This window comes from Oncorhynchus nerka, linkage group LG23, assembly GCF_034236695.1.
Source record: "Oncorhynchus nerka isolate Pitt River linkage group LG23, Oner_Uvic_2.0, whole genome shotgun sequence".
NCBI lineage: Eukaryota > Metazoa > Chordata > Actinopteri > Salmoniformes > Salmonidae > Oncorhynchus > Oncorhynchus nerka.
Window position 1 is genome coordinate 56,677,249 of NC_088418.1, and position 18,282 is coordinate 56,695,530.

Below are 18,282 nucleotides of genomic sequence, written 5' to 3' on the forward strand. Positions count from 1 at the left end.
CCAACCAACCAGCCTCAATCACAACCAACCAACCAACCAGCCTCAATCACAACCAACCAACCAACCAGCCTCAATCACAACCAACCAACCAACCAACCAACCAACCAACCAACCAGCCTCAATCACAACCAACCAACCAGCCTCAATCACAACCAACCAACCAACCAACCAGCCTCAATCACAACCAACCAACCAACCAACCAACCAACCAGCCTTAATCACAACCAACCAACCAACCAGCCTCAATCACAACCAACCAACCAACCAACCAGCCAGGCTCAATCACAACCAGCCAGCCAGCCTCAATCACAACCAGCCAGCCAGCCTCAATCACAACCAGCCAGCCAGCCTCAATCACAACCAGCCAGCCTCAATCACAACCAGCCAGCCAGCCTCAATCACAACCAACCAGCCAACCAGCCTCAATCACAACCAACCAGCCAACCAGCCTCAATCACATCCAACCAACCAACCAGCTTCAATCACAACCAACCAACCAGCCTCAATCACAACCAACCAACCAGACTCAATCACAACCAACCAACCAGCCTCAATCACAACCAACCAACCAACCAGCCTCAATCACAACCAACCAGCATCAATCACAACCAACCAACCAACCAGCCTCAATCACAACCAACCAACCAACCAACCAGCCAGGCTCAATCACAACCAGCCAGCCAGCATCAATCACAACCAGCCAGCCAGCCTCAATCACAACCAGCCAGCCTCAATCACAACCAGCCAGCCAGCCTCAATCACAACCAACCAGCCAACCAGCCTCAATCACAACCAACCAACCAACCAGCCTCAATCACAACCAACCAACCAACCAGCTTCAATCACAACCAACCAACCAGCCTCAATCACAACCAACCAACCAGCCTCAATCACAACCAACCAACCAGCCTCAATCACAACCAACCAACCAGCCTCAATCACAACCAACCAACCAACCAGCCTCAATCACAACCAACCAGCATCAATCACAACCAACCAACCAACCAACCAACCAACCAACCAACCAGCCTCAATCACAACCAACCAACCAACCAACCAACCAGCCTCAATCACAACCAACCAACCAACCAACCATCAATCACCAACCAACCAACCAACCAACCAACCAGCCTCAATCACAACCAACCAACCAACCAACCAGCCTCAATCACAACCAACCAACCAACCAACACAATCACAACCAACCAGCCAGCCTCAATCACAACCAGCCAGCAGCCTCAATCACAACCAACCAACCAACCAACCAACCAACCAGCCAATCACAACCAGCCAGCCAACCAATCCAACCAACCAGCCAACCAGCCTCAATCACAACCAACCAACCAACCAGCCTCAATCACAACCAACCAACCAACCAGCCTCAATCACAACCAACCAACCAGCCTCAACCAACCAACCAGCCAGCCTCAATCACAACAACCAACCAGCCAATCCAACCAACCAACCAGCCTCAATCACAACCAACCAACCAACCAATCACAACCAACCAACCAACCAGCCTCAATCACAACCAACCAATCAATCAACCAACCAACCAACCAACCAACCAACCAACCAACCAACCAACCAACCAGCCTCAATCACAACCAACCAACCAACCAACCAGCCTCAATCACAACCAACCAACCAACCAACCAACCAGCCTCAATCATCAACAACCAAACCAACCAACCAGCCTCAATCACAACCAACCAACCAACCAACCATCCTCAATCAACCAACCAACCAACCAACCAACCAGCCTCAATCACAACCAACCAACCAACCAACCAGCCTCAATCACAACCAACCAACCAGCCTCAATCACAACCAACCAACCAAATCACAACCAACCAGCATCAATCACAACCAACCAACCAACAACCAACAACCAACAACCAGCCTCAACCACAACCAACCAACCAACCAACCAACCAGCCTCAACCAACCAACCAACCAACCAGCCTCAATCGCAACAACCAACCAGCCTCAATCGCAACCAACCAACCAACCAGCCCCAATCGCAACAAACAACCAACCAACCAGGCCTCAATCACAACCAACCAGCCAGGCTCAATCACAACCAACCAACCAGCCTCAATCACAACCAGCCAGCCAACAACCAACAACCAACCAACCAGTCTCAATCACAACCAACCAACCAACCAACCAGCCTCAATCACAACCAACCAACCAACCAACCAGCCTCAATCACAACCAACCAACCAACCAGCCTCAATCACAACCAACCAACCAACCAACCAGCCTCAATCACAACCAACCAACCAACCAGCCTCAATCACAACCAACCAACCAACCAGCCTCAATCACAACCAACCAACCAACCAGCCTCAATCACAACCAACCAACCAACCAGCCTCAATCACAACCAACCAGCCTCAATCACAACCAACCAGCATCAATCACAACCAACCAACCAACCAACCAACCAACCAACCAACCAGCCTCAATCACAACCAACCAACCAACCAACCAACCAGCCTCAATCACAAACCAACCAACCAGCCTCAATCGCAACCAACCAACCAACCAGCCCCAATCGCAACCAACCAACCAGCCAGGCTCAATCACAACCAACCAGCCAGGCTCAATCACAACCAGCCAGCCAGCCTCAATCACAACCAGCCAGCCTCAATCACAACCAACCAACCAGTCTCAATCACAACCAACCAACCAACCAACCAGCCAGCCAACCAACCAATCCAACCAACCAGCCTCAATCACAACCAACCAACCAACCAGCCTCAATCACAACCAACCAACCAACCAGCCTCAATCACAACCAACCAACCAACCAACCAGCCTCAATCACAACCAACCAACCAACCAGCCTCAATCACAACCAACCAACCAACCAACCAACCAGCCTCAATCACAACCAACCAACCAACCAGCCTCAATCACAACCAACCAACCAACCAACCAGCCTCAATCACAACCAACCAACCAGCCTCAATCACAACCAACCAACCAACCAACCAACCAGCCAGGCTCAATCACAACCAGCCCAACCAGCCTCAATCAACAACCAACCAACCAGCCTCAATCACAACCAACCAACCAACCAACCAGCCTCAATCACAACCAACCAACCAACAATCACAACCAGCCAGCCAGCCTCAATCACAACCAACCAGCCAACCAGCCTCAATCACAACCAACCAACCAACCAGCCTCAATCACAACCAACCAACCAACCAGCTTCAATCACAACCAACCAACCAGCCAGGCTCAATCACAACCAACCAACCAGCCAATCAAACAGCAACCAACCAACCAGCCAGCCTCAATCACAACCAACCAACCAGTCCAATCAAACCAACCAACCAACCAACCAGCCTCAATCACAACCAACCAACCAACCAGCCTCAATCACAACCAACCAAATCACAACCAACCAACCAACCAACCAGCCAGCCTCAATCACAACCAACCAACCAGCCTCAATCACAACCAACCAACCAGCCTCAATCACAACCAACCAACCAGCCTCAATCACAACCAGCCAGCCTCAATCACAACCAACCAACCAGCCTCAATCACAACCAACCAGCCCAACCAGCCTCAATCACAACCAACCAACCAACCAACCAGCCTCAATCACAACCAACCAACCAACCAGCCTCAATCACAACCAACCAACCAGCCTCAATCCAACCAACCAACCAGCCTCAATCACAACCAACCAACCAGCCTCAATCATAACAACCAACCAACCAACCAGCCTCAATCACAACCAACCAACCAGCCTCAATCAAACCAACCAACCAACCAACCAGCCTCAATCACAACCAACCAACCAACCAGCCTCAATCACAACCAACCAACCATCAATCACAACCAACCAACCAACCAACCAGCCTCAATCACAACCAACCAACCAACCAACCAGCCTCAATCACAACCAACCAACCAACCAACCAGCCTCAATCACAACCAACCAACCAGCCAACATAACAACCAACCAGCCTCAATCACAACCAACCAACCAAATCCAACCAACCAACCAACCAACCAGCCTCAATCACAACCAACCAACCAACCAACCAGCCAACAATCAATCACAACCAACCAACCAACCAACCAGCCTCAATCACAACCAACCAACCAACCAACCAGCCTCAATCACAACCAACCAACCAACCAGCATCAATCACAACCAACCAACCAACCAGCCTAAATCACAACCAACCAACCAACCAACCAGCCTCAATCACAACCAACCAACCAACCAACCAACCAACCAGCCTCAATCACAACCAACCAACCAACCAGCCTCAATCACAACCAACCAACCAACCAACCAACCAGCCTCAATCACAACCAACCAACCAACCAACCAACCAACCAACCAGCCTCAATCACAACCAACCAACCAACAACCAGCCTCAATCACAACCAACCAACCAACCAACCAGCCAACCAACCAACCAGCCTCAATCACAACCAACCAACCAACCAACCAACCAGCCTCAATCACAACCTCAATCACAACCAACCAACCAACCAACCAGCCTCAATCACAACCAACCAACCAACCAACCAACCAGCCTCAATCACAACCAACCAACCAACCTCAATCAGCCTCAATCAACCAACCAGCCAACCAACCAACCAGCCTCAATCACAACCAACCAACCAACCAGCCTCAATCACAACCAACCAACCAACCAGCCTCAATCACAACCAACCAACCAACCAGCCTCAATCACAACCAACCAACCAACCAGCCTCAATCACAACCAACCAGCCTCAATCACAACCAACCAGCCAATCAAACCAACCAACCAACCAACCAACCAACCAACCAACCAGCCTCAATCACAACCAACCAACCAACCAACCAACCAGCCTCAATCACAACCAACCAACCAACCAGCCTCAACCAGCAATCACAACCAACCAACCAGCCTCAATCACAACCAACCAACCAACCAGCCAATCACCAGCCTCAATCACAACCAACCAGCCAATCACAACCAATCACAACCAACCAGCCTCAATCACAAACCAACCAACCAACCAACAATCAGCAATCCAACCAACCAACCAACCAGCCTCAATCACAACCAACCAACCAGCCCCACCAACCAACCAACCAGCCAGCCTCAATCACAACCAACCAACCAACCAGCCAGCCTCAATCACAACCAGCCAGCCAACCAACCAACCAACCAACCAACCAGCCTCAATCACAACCAACCAACCAACCAGCCTCAATCACAACCAACCAACCAACCAGCCAATCCTCAACCACAACCAACCAACCAACCAACCAACAATCACAACCAACCAACCAACCAGCCTCAATCACAACCAACCAACCAGCCTCAATCACAACCAACCAGCCTCAATCACAACCAACCAACCAACCAACCAACCAGCCTTAATCACAACCAACCAACCAACCAGCCTCAATCACAACCAACCAACCAACCAGCCAGGCTCAATCACAACCAGCCAGCCAGCCTCAATCACAACCAGCCAGCCAGCCTCAATCACAACCAGCCAGCCAGCCTCAATCACAACCAGCCAGCCAGCCTCAATCACAACCAACCAGCCAACCAGCCTCAATCACAACCAACCAACCAACCAGCTTCAATCACAACCAACCAACCAGCCTCAATCACAACCAACCAACCAGCCTCAATCACAACCAACCAACCAGCCTCAATCACAACCAACCAACCAGCCTCAATCACAACCAACCAACCAGCCTCAATCACAACCAACCAACCAGCCTCAATCACAACCAACCAACCAACCAGCCTCAATCACAACCAACCAGCCATCAACCAGCCTCAATCCAACCAGCCAGCCAACCTCAATCACAACCAACCAGCCAGCCTCAATCACAACCAACCAACCAGCCTCAATCACAACCAACCAGCCAACCAGCCTCAATCACAACCAAACCAGCCTCAATCACAACCAACCAACCAACCAACCAACCAACCAACCAACCAGCCAATCAATCAACCAACCAACCAACCAACCAACCAGCCTCAATCACAACCAACCAACCAAATCCAGCCAACAACCAAAACCAACCAACCAACCAGCCTCAATCACAACCAACCAACCAACCAGCCCCAACCAACCAACCAACCAGCCAGGCTCAATCACAACCAACCAACCAACCAGGCCAACCAATCACAACCAGCCAACCAGCCTCAATCAGCCAACCAACCAACCAGCCTCAATCACAACCAACCAACCAACCAACCAGCCTCAATCACAACCAACCAACCAGCATCAATCACAACCAACCAGCATCAATCACAACCAACCAACCAACCAACCAACCAACCAACCAACCAGCCTCAATCACAACCAACCAACCAACCAACCAACCAGCCTCAATCGCAACCAACCAACCAACCAGCCTCAATCGCAACCAACCAACCCCAAATCGCAACCAACCAACCAACCAGCCCCAATCGCATCCAACCAACCAACCAACCAGCCTCAATCACAACCAACCAACCAACCAACCAGCCAACCAACCAACCAGCCTCAATCACAACCAACCAACCAACCAACCAACCAACCAGCCTCAATCACAACCAACCAACCAACCAGCCTCAATCACAACCAACCAACCAACCAACCAGCCTCAATCACAACCAACCAACCAACCAACCAACCAACCAGCCTTAATCACAACCAACCAACCAACCAGCCTCAATCACAACCAACCAACCAACCAACCAACCAACCAGCCTCAATCACAACCAACCAACCAACCAGCCTCAATCACAACCAACCAACCAACCAGCCTCAATCACAACCAACCAAATCCAACCAACCTCAATCACAACCAACCAACCAATCAGCCTCAATCACAACCAACCAACCAACCAACCAGCCTCAATCACAACCAACCAACCAACCAACCAACCAACCAGCCTTAATCACAACCAACCAACCAACCAGCCTCAATCACAACCAACCAACCAACCAGCCAGGCTCAATCACAACCAGCCAGCCAGCCTCAATCACAACCAGCCAGCCAGCCTCAATCACAACCAGCCAGCCTCAATCACAACCAACCAGCCAGCCTCAATCACAACCAACCAACCAACCAGCCTCAATCACAACCAACCAACCAACCAGCCTCAATCACAACCAACCAACCAACCAGCCTTCAATCACAACCAACCAACCAGCCTCAATCACAACCAACCAACCAACCAGCCTCAATCACAACCAACCAACCAGCCTCAATCACCAACCAACCAACCAGCCTCAATCACAACCAACCAACAACCAGCCTCAATCACAACCAACCAACCAGCCTCAATCACAACCAACCAACCAACCAGCCTCAATCACAACCAACCAACCAACAACACAACCAACCAACCAACCAACCAACCAACCAGCCTCAATCACAACCAACCAACCAACCAGCCCCAATCAACCAACCAACCAACCAGCCTCAATCACAACCAACCAACCAATCACAACCAGCCAGCCAGCCTCAATCACAACCAACCAACCAACCAGCCTCAATCACAACCAACCAACCAACCAACCAACCAGCCTCAATCACAACCAACCAACCAACCAACCAACCAGCCTCAACCAAACCAACCAACCAACCAGCCTCAATCACAACCAACCAACCAACCAGCCTCAATCACAACCAACCAACCAACCAGCCTCAATCCAACCAACCAACCAACCAGCCCCAATCACAACCAACCAACCAGCCAGGCTCAATCACAACCAGCCAGCCAGCCTCAATCCCAACCAGCCAGCCAGCCTCAATCACAACCAGCCAGCCAGCCTCAATCACAACCAACCAACCAACCAGCCTCAATCACAACCAACCAACCAACCAGCCTCAATCACAACCAACCAACCAACTAACCAGCCAATCAGCAACCAATCACAACCAACCAACCAACCAGCCTCAATCACAACCAACCAACCAACCAGCCTCAATCACAACCAACCAACCAACCAACCAACCAGCCTCAATCACAACCAACCAACCAACCAACCAGCCTCAATCACAACCAACCAACCAACCAACCAGCCAACCAACCAACCAACCAACCAGCCTCAATCACAACCAACCAACCAACCAACCAACCAACCAACCAACCAATCACAACTCAATCACAACCAACCAACCAACCAACCAGCCTCAATCACAACCAACCAACCAACCAACCAACCAATCACAACCAACCAACCAACCAACCAATCACAACCAACCAACCAACCAACCAACCAGCCTCAATCACAACCAACCAACCAGCCTCAATCACAACCAACCAACCAACCAGCCTCAATCACAACCAACCAGCATCAATCACAACCAACCAACCAACCAACCAACCAACCAGCCTCAATCACAACCAACCAACCAACCAACCAGCCTCAATCACAACCAACCAACCAACCAGCCTCAATCACAACCAACCAACCAACCAGCTTCAATCACAACCAACCAACCAACCAGCCTCAATCACAACCAACCAGCCAGGCCAATCCAACCAGCCAGCCAGCCTCAATCACAACCAGCCAGCCTCAATCACAACCAACCAACCAATCACAACCAACCAGCCTCAATCACAACCAACCAACCAGCCTCAATCACAACCAACCAACCAACCAGCCTCAATCACAACCAACCAACCAACCAACCAGCCTCAATCACAACCAACCAACCAACCAACCAGCCTCAATCACAACCAACCAACCAGCCTCAATCACAACCAACCAACCAACCCAGCCAGCCTCAATCACAACCAACCAACCAACCAACCAGCCTCAATCACAACCAACCAACCAACCAACCAGCCTCAATCACAACCAACCAACCAACCAGCCTCAATCACAACCAACCAACCAACCAACCAGCCTCAATCACAACCAACCAACCAACCAACCAACCAACCAACCAGCCTTAATCACAACCAACCAACCAACCAACCAATCAACCAACCAACCAACCAGCCTCAATCACAACCAACCAACCAACCAACCAACCAACCCCAATCAGCAACCAACCAACCAGCCAGCCTCAATCACAACCAGCCAGCCAGCCTCAATCACAACCAGCCAGCCAGCCTCAATCACAACCAGCCAGCCTCAATCACAACCAGCCAGCCAGCCTCAATCACAACCAACCAGCCAACCAGCCTCAATCACAACCAACCAACCAACCAACCAGCCTCAATCACAACCAACCAACCAACCAGCTTCAATCACAACCAACCAACCAGCCTCAATCACAACCAACCAACCAGCCTCAATCACAACCAACCAACCAGCCTCAATCACAACCAACCAACCAGCCTCAATCACAACCAACCAACCAACCAGCCTCAATCACAACCAACCAACCAGCCTCAATCACAACCAACCAACCAACCAACCAACCTCAATCACAACCAACCAACCAGCCTCAATCACAACCAACCAACCAACCAACCAACCAATCAATCACAACCAACCAACCAACCAACCAACCAGCCTCAATCACAACCAACCAACCAGCCAACCAACCAACCAGCCTCAATCACAACCAACCAACCAACCAACCAAATCACAACCAACCAACCAACCAACCAGCCTCAATCACAACCAACCAACCAACCAACCAGCCTCAATCACAACCAACCAACCAGCCTCAATCCAACCAACCAACCAGCATCAATCACAACCAACCAACCAACCAACCAACCAGCCTCAATCACAACCAACCAACCAACCAACCAACCAGCCTCAATCACAACCAACCAACCAACCAGCCTCAATCACAACCAACCAACCAACCAGCCTCAATCACAACCAACCAACCAACCAGCCTCAATCAACCAACCAACCAACCAACCAGCCTCAATCACAACCAACCAACCAACCAGCCAACAATCACAACCAACCAACCAGCCTCAATCACAACCAACCAACCAGCCTCAATCACAACCAACCAACCAACCAACCAGCCTCAATCACAACCAACCAACCAACCAACCAACCAATCACAACCAACCAACCAACCAACCAGCCTCAATCACAACCAACCAACCAACCAACCAGCCAATCAAACAACAACCAACCAACCAGCCTCAATAACAACAACCAACCAACCAGCCTCAATCACAACCAACCAACCAACCAGCCTCAATCACAACCAACCAACCCACCAGCCTCAATCACAACCAACCAGCATCAACACAACCAACCAGCATCAATCACAACCAACCAACCAACCACCAACCTCAATCACAACCAACCAACCAACAACCAACCAACCAGCCTCAATCGCAACCAACCAACCAACCAGCCTCAATCGCAACCAACCAACCAACCAGCCCCAATCGCAACCAACCAACCAACCAGCCCCAATCGCAACCAACCAGCCAGGCTCAATCACAACCAGCCAGCCTCAATCACAACCAACCAACCAGTCTCAATCACAACCAACCAACCAACCAACCAGCCTCAATCACAACCAACCAACCAACCAACCAGCCTCAATCACAACCAACCAACCAACCAGCCTCAATCACAACCAACCAACCAACCAACCAACCAGCCTCAATCACAACCAACCAACCAACCAGCCTCAATCACAACCAACCAACCAACCAACCAGCCTCAATCACAACCAACCAACCAACCAGCCTCAATCACAACCAACCAACCAACCAGCCTCAATCACAACCAACCAACCAACCAACCAACCAGCCTCAATCACAACCAACCAACCAACCAACCAGCCTTAATCACAACCAACCAACCAACCAGCCTCAATCACAACCAACCAACCAACCAGCCAGGCTCAATCACAACCAGCCAGCCAGCCTCAATCACAACCAGCCAGCCAGCCTCAATCACAACCAGCCAGCCTCAATCACAACCAGCCAGCCAGCCTCAATCACAACCAACCAGCCAACCAGCCTCAATCACAACCAACCAACCAACCAGCTTCAATCACAACCAACCAACCAGCCTCAATCACAACCAACCAACCAGCCTCAATCACAACCAACCAACCAGCCTCAATCACAACCAACCAACCAGCCTCAATCACAACCAACCAACCAGCCTCAATCACAACCAACCAACCAGCCTCAATCACAACCAACCAACCAGCCTCAATCACAACCAACCAACCAACCAGCCTCAATCACAACCAACCAGCATCAATCACAACCAACCAACCAACCAACCAACCTCAATCACAACCAACCAACCAGCCTCAATCACAACCAACCAACCAACCAGCCTCAATCACAACCAACCAACCAACCAACCAGCCTCAATCACAACCAACCAACCAACCAACCAACCAACCAACCAACCAGCCTCAATCACAACCAACCAACCAACCAGCCTCAATCACAACCAACCAACCAACCAGCCTCAATCAAAACCAACCAACCAACCAGCCTCAATCGCAACCAACCAACCAACCAGCCCCAATCGCAACCAACCAACCAGCCAGGCTCAATCACAACCAACCAGCCAGGCTCAATCACAACCAGCCAGCCAGCCTCAATCCCAACCAACCAACCAGCCTCAATCACAACCAACCAACCAACCAACCAGCCTCAATCACAACCAACCAGCATCAATCACAACCAACCAGCATCAATCACAACCAACCAACCAACCAACCAACCAACCAACCAACCAGCCTCAATCACAACCAACCAACCAACCAACCAACCAGCCTCAATCGCAACCAACCAACCAACCAGCCTCAATCGCAACCAACCAGCCCCAATCGCAACCAACCAACCAACCAGCCCCAATCGCAACCAACCAGCCAGGCTCAATCACAACCAGCCAGCCTCAATCACAACCAACCAACCAGTCTCAATCACAACCAACCAACCAACCAACCAGCCTCAATCACAACCAACCAACCAACCAACCAGCCTCAATCACAACCAACCAACCAACCAGCCTCAATCACAACCAACCAACCAACCAACCAGCCTCAATCACAACCAACCAACCAACCAACCAACCAACCAGCCTTAATCACAACCAACCAACCAACCAGCCTCAATCACAACCAACCAACCAACCAACCAACCAACCAGCCTCAATCACAACCAACCAACCAACCAGCCTCAATCACAACCAACCAACCAACCAGCCTCAATCACAACCAACCAACCAACCAGCCTCAATCACAACCAACCAACCAACCAGCCTCAATCACAACCAACCAACCAACCAACCAGCCTCAATCACAACCAACCAACCAACCAACCAACCAACCAGCCTTAATCACAACCAACCAACCAACCAGCCTCAATCACAACCAACCAACCAACCAGCCAGGCTCAATCACAACCAGCCAGCCAGCCTCAATCACAACCAGCCAGCCAGCCTCAATCACAACCAGCCAGCCTCAATCACAACCAGCCAGCCAGCCTCAATCACAACCAACCAGCCAACCAGCCTCAATCACAACCAACCAACCAACCAGCCTCAATCACAACCAACCAACCAACCAGCTTCAATCACAACCAACCAACCAGCCTCAATCACAACCAACCAACCAGCCTCAATCACAACCAACCAACCAGCCTCAATCACAACCAACCAACCAGCCTCAATCACAACCAACCAACCAGCCTCAATCACAACCAACCAACCAGCCTCAATCACAACCAACCAACCAACCAGCCTCAATCACAACCAACCAGCATCAATCACAACCAACCAACCAACCAACCAACCTCAATCACAACCAACCAACCAGCCTCAATCACAACCAACCAACCAGCCTCAATCACAACCAACCAACCAACCAGCCTCAATCACAACCAACCAACCAACCAGCCTCAATCACAACCAACCAACCAACCAACCAGCCTCAATCACAACCAACCAACCAACCAACCAACCAGCCTCAATCACAACCAACCAACCAACCAGCCTCAATCACAACCAACCAACCAACCAGCCCCAATCACAACCAACCAACCAGCCAGGCTCAATCACAACCAACCAGCCAGCCTCAATCCCAACCAACCAGCCAGCCTCAATCACAACCAGCCAGCCAGCCTCAATCACAACAACCAACCAACCAGCCTCAATCACAACCAACCAACCAACCAGCCTCAATCACAACCAACCAACCAACCAGCCTCAATCACAACCAACCAACCAACCAACCAACCAGCCTCAATCACAACCAACCAACCAACTAACAGCCTCAATCACAACCAACCAACCAACCAACCAACCAGCCTCAATCACAACCAACCAACCAACCAACCAGCCTCAATCACAACCAACCAACCAACCAACCAGCCAACCAACCAACCAGCCTCAATCACAACCAACCAACCAACCAACCAACCAACCAACCAACCAACCAGCCTCAATCACAACCAACCAACCAACCAACCAGCCTCAATCACAACCAACCAACCAACCAACCATCCTCAATCACAACCAACCAACCAACCAGGCTCAATCACAACCAACCAACCAACCAACCAGCCTCAATCACAACCAACCAACCAGCCTCAATCACAACCAACCAACCAACCAGCCTCAATCACAACCAACCAGCATCAATCACAACCAACCAACCAACCAACCAACCAACCAGCCTCAATCACAACCAACCAACCAACCAACCAGCCTCAATCGCAACCAACCAACCAACCAGCCTCAATCGCAACCAACCAACCAACCAGCTTCAATCGCAACCAACCAACCAGCCAGGCTCAATCACAACCAACCAGCCAGGCTCAATCACAACCAGCCAGCCAGCCTCAATCACAACCAGCCAGCCTCAATCACAACCAGCCAGCCTCAATCACAACCAGCCAGCCTCAATCACAACCAACCAACCAATCACAGCCAACAATCACAATCACAACCAACCAACCAACCAGCCTCAATCACAACCAACCAACCAACCAGCCTCAATCACAACCAACCAACCAGCCTCAATCACAACCAACCAACCAAACAACCAGCCTCAATCACAACCAACCAACCAACCAACCAGCCTCAATCACAACCAACCAACCAACCAACCAGCCTCAATCACAACCAACCAACCAACCAACCTCAATCACAACCAACCAACCAACCAACCAGCCTCAATCACAACCAACCAACCAACCAACCAACCAACCAACCAGCCTTAATCACAACCAACCAACCAACCAACCAACCAACCAACCAACCAACCAGCCTCAATCACAACCAACCAACCAACCAACCAACCAGCCCCAATCGCAACCAACCAACCAGCCAGGCGCAATCACAACCAGCCAGCCAGCCTCAATCACAACCAGCCAGCCAGCCTCAATCACAACCAGCCAGCCTCAATCACAACCAGCCAGTAAGCCTCAATCACAACCAACCAACCAACCAGCCTCAATCACAACCAAACAACCAGCCTCAATCACAACCAACCAACCAGCCTCAATCACAACCAACCAACCAGCCTCAATCACAACCAACCAACCAGCCTCAATCACAACCAACCAACCAACCAGCCTCAATCACAACCAACCAACCAGCCTCAATCACAACCAACCAACCAACCAACCAACCTCAATCACAACCAACCAACCAGCCTCAATCACAACCAACCAACCAACCAACCAACCAATCTCAATCACAACCAACCAACCAACCAACCAACCAGCCTCAATCACAACCAACCAACCAACCAACCAGCCTCAATCACAACCAACCAACCAACCAACCAACCAACCAACCAACCTCAATCACAACCAACCAACCAACCAACCAACCAGCCTCAATCACAACCAACCAACCAACCAACCATCCTCAATCACAACCAACCAACCAACCAACCAGCCTCAATCACAACCAACCAACCAACCAACCAACCAGCCTCAATCACAACCAACCAACCAACCAGCCTCAATCACAACCAACAACCAACCAACCATCCTCAATCACAACCAACCAACCAACCAGCCTCAATCACAACCAACCAACCAACCAGCCTCAATCACAACCAACCAACCAACCAGCCTCAATCACAACCAACCAACCAGCCTCAATCACAACCAACCAACCAGCCTCAATCACAACCAACCAACCAACCAACCAGCCTCAATCACAACCAACCAACCAACCAACCAACCAGCCTCAATCACATCCAACCAACCAACCAGCCTCAATCACAACCAACCAACCAACCAACCAACCAGCCTCAATCACAACCAACCAACCAACCAACCAGCCTCAATCACAACCAACCAACCAACCAACCAGCCTCAATCACAACCAACCAACCAGCCTCAATCACAACCAACCAACCAACCAGCCTCAATCACAACCAACCAACCAACCAACCAACCAGCCTCAATCACAACCAACCAACCAACCAACCAACCAGCCTAAATCACAACCAACCAACCAACCAGCCTCAATCACAACCAACCAACCAACCAACCAGCCAACCAACCAACCAGCCTCAATCACAACCAACCAACCAACCAATCTCAATCACAACCAACCAACCAACCAACCAACCAACCATTCTCAATCACAACCAACCAACCAACCAGCCTCAATCACAACCAACCAACCAACCAACCATCCTCAATCACAACCAACCAACCAACCAACCAACCAACCAGCCTCAATCACAACCAACCAACCAACCAACCAAATCCAACCAACCAACCAACAATCAACAACCAACCAACCAACCAACCAGCCTCAATCACAACCAACCAACCAACCAACCAACCTCAATCACAACCAACCAACCAACCAACCAGCCTCAATCACAACCAACCAACCAACCAACCAACCAACCAACCAGCCTCAATCACAACCAACCAACCAACCAACCAGCCTCAATCACAACCAACCAACCAACCAACCAGCCTCAATCACAACCAACCAACCAACCAACCAGCCTCAATCAACAACCAACCAACCAACCAGCCAGCCTCAATCACAACCAACCAACCAGCCAGCCTCAATCAAGACATTAAGCAGCCGTGGAGTGAAAGGGCAGAGAACTGGGACTGTAATTAGTTGTGATTAAGGAGCTGTCTGTCTGTGTTGAGGAGAAGCAGCAACAGTTGGAGGGAGGATGGAGACGAAGACTGAAAGGTCCAGACTCTGACTCCTCCACTCCCTGATTTCCCCCCAGGCCTCTACCCTGCCAACAGCTATCAGCTGGGAGGAGGAGAAGAGAGAGCGAGACAGAGACAAAGAGGTAATAAAAAGATGAAAGGGGAGTTAGGAGAAAGAGAGAGAACAAGGACAGACTCTTAACTTTCAATGAGAGAAGGTTAGAGAATCTTCAGAAACTACCTAAAAACATAGTATGCAATATGTGGTAATGGCATGTTCTCTTGCTATCTAACCTCAAAGCAGAGGCAAGGATATATGTTATACAGTGAACAGGGAGAGCTGGGATATGCAGAAAGATCGGCAGACGAGCACTAGATCCACATTCAATGCTAGCAACACATGAGAGGGGGGAGAGAAAGAGAGGATGACAAGAGAGAAAGATGGGGAGAGAGGAAGAAAAGACAAGGAAAAAGAGAAGGGAATAGAGAGGAGGGAGAGGGGAAGCTCTAGAGATAGAGAAGGCTGTATACACTGAACAAAAATATAAACACAACATGTAAAGTGTTGGTCACATGTTTCATGAGTTGAAATAAAAGATCCCCGAAAAGTTCCGTACGCACAAAAAGCTTATTTCTCTCAAATGTTGTGCACACATTTGTTTACATTAGTTTTTATCTTTGTCAAGATAATCCATCCACCTGACAGGTGTGGCATACAGCATGGTCATTACACAGGTGCTCCTTGTGCTGGGGAGAATAAAGGGCTACTCTAAAATGTGCAGTTTTGTCACACAACACAATGCCATATGTTTTTAGTGAGCATGGCATGCTGACAGCAGGAATGTCCATCAGAGCAGTTTCCAGATAATTAAATGTTAATTTCTCTACCATAAGCCACCTCCAACATCGTTTTAGAGAATTTGGCAGTACGTCCAATTGGCCTCACAACTGCAGACCACGCGTATGGCGTTGTGTGGGCGAGAGGTTTGCTGAGTGCCCCATAGTGGCGTTGGGGTTACGGTATGGGCAGGCAAGCATTATATATGGACAACAAGCACAATTTAATTATATCGACGGCAATTTGAATGCACAGAAATACCACAACGAGATCCTGAGGCCCATTCTTAATTGATTAGGGCCTAATGAATTTATTTCAATTGACTGATTTCGTTATATAAACTGTAACTCAGTCAAATCTATGAAATTGTTGCATGTTGCGTTTATATTTTTGTTCATAGAGAGAGCTCTGAGTGTGAATAGAGCCCTGAACCAACCATCCCACCTCAGGACTGTATTGTGTTATTTATGAAAAGGTCTGGAAGTGAGAGGACCGTAGTCAAATGCAGAGCATCCAATCCAACACTCTCTCTCACACACAGCACCTATAAACAAGATCAACGTTTAAAAACGAAAGAAACTCAGGTGTCCCATCCTCAGATCTGAGAACAGTGATTAGCAATGTGGATCATCAGTGCCGGAGTCTGACACAGCACTAACTCTCCCGGCTAGGACAATCTGCTCACAATGATTCAGAAATAGAGAGGCATATGTGATCATATCCCAATGTAATCAAGGTTTGAAATGATTGTTTTTGTCAAATGCTATAAGTTTGGGCTACTTACAGGGGGAGGAGGAGAGGAGAGACTACAGGGGGAAGAGGAGAGGAGAGACTACAGGGGAGAAGGAGAGGAGAGACTACAGGGGGAAGAGGAGAGGAGAGACTACAGGGAGGAGGACAGGAGAGACTACAGGGGGAAGAGGAGAGGAGAGACTACAGGGGGAGGAGGAGAGACTACAGGGTGAAGAGGAGAGGAGAGACTACAGGGGGAGGACAGGAGAGACTACAGGGGAGAAGGAGAGGAGAGGCTACAGGGGAGGAGGAGCTAGCGACTACAGGGGAGGAGGAGCGACTACAGGGGGAGGAGGAGGAGGAGCGACTACAGGGGAGGAGGAGCGACTACAGGGGGAGGAGGAGCGACTACAGAGGGAGGAGGAGGAGAGACTACAGGGGGAGGAGGAGGAGAGACTACAGGGGGAGGAGGAGGAGGAGAGACTACAGGGGGAGGAGGAGGAGAGACTACAGCGGATGAGTTTAGAATGCTGCATAAATATGGTATTGGTTAAGCTAACTCTATCTCTCTTTGTCTCTCTCTCCCTCCATCTTTATGTATTTCTTCTGTACTCTCTCATTTCTGTA

At 49.9% G+C, this 18,282-nt stretch overlaps 1 protein-coding gene across 1 annotated transcript in view; it reads left to right on the top strand.

Annotated features, from left to right (window-relative positions):
• The window catches only part of LOC115124269 (LHFPL tetraspan subfamily member 3 protein), a 70,967-nt gene that overhangs the window by 47,594 nt on the left and 5,091 nt on the right, over positions 1–18,282 (top strand). The window lies entirely within an intron of this gene.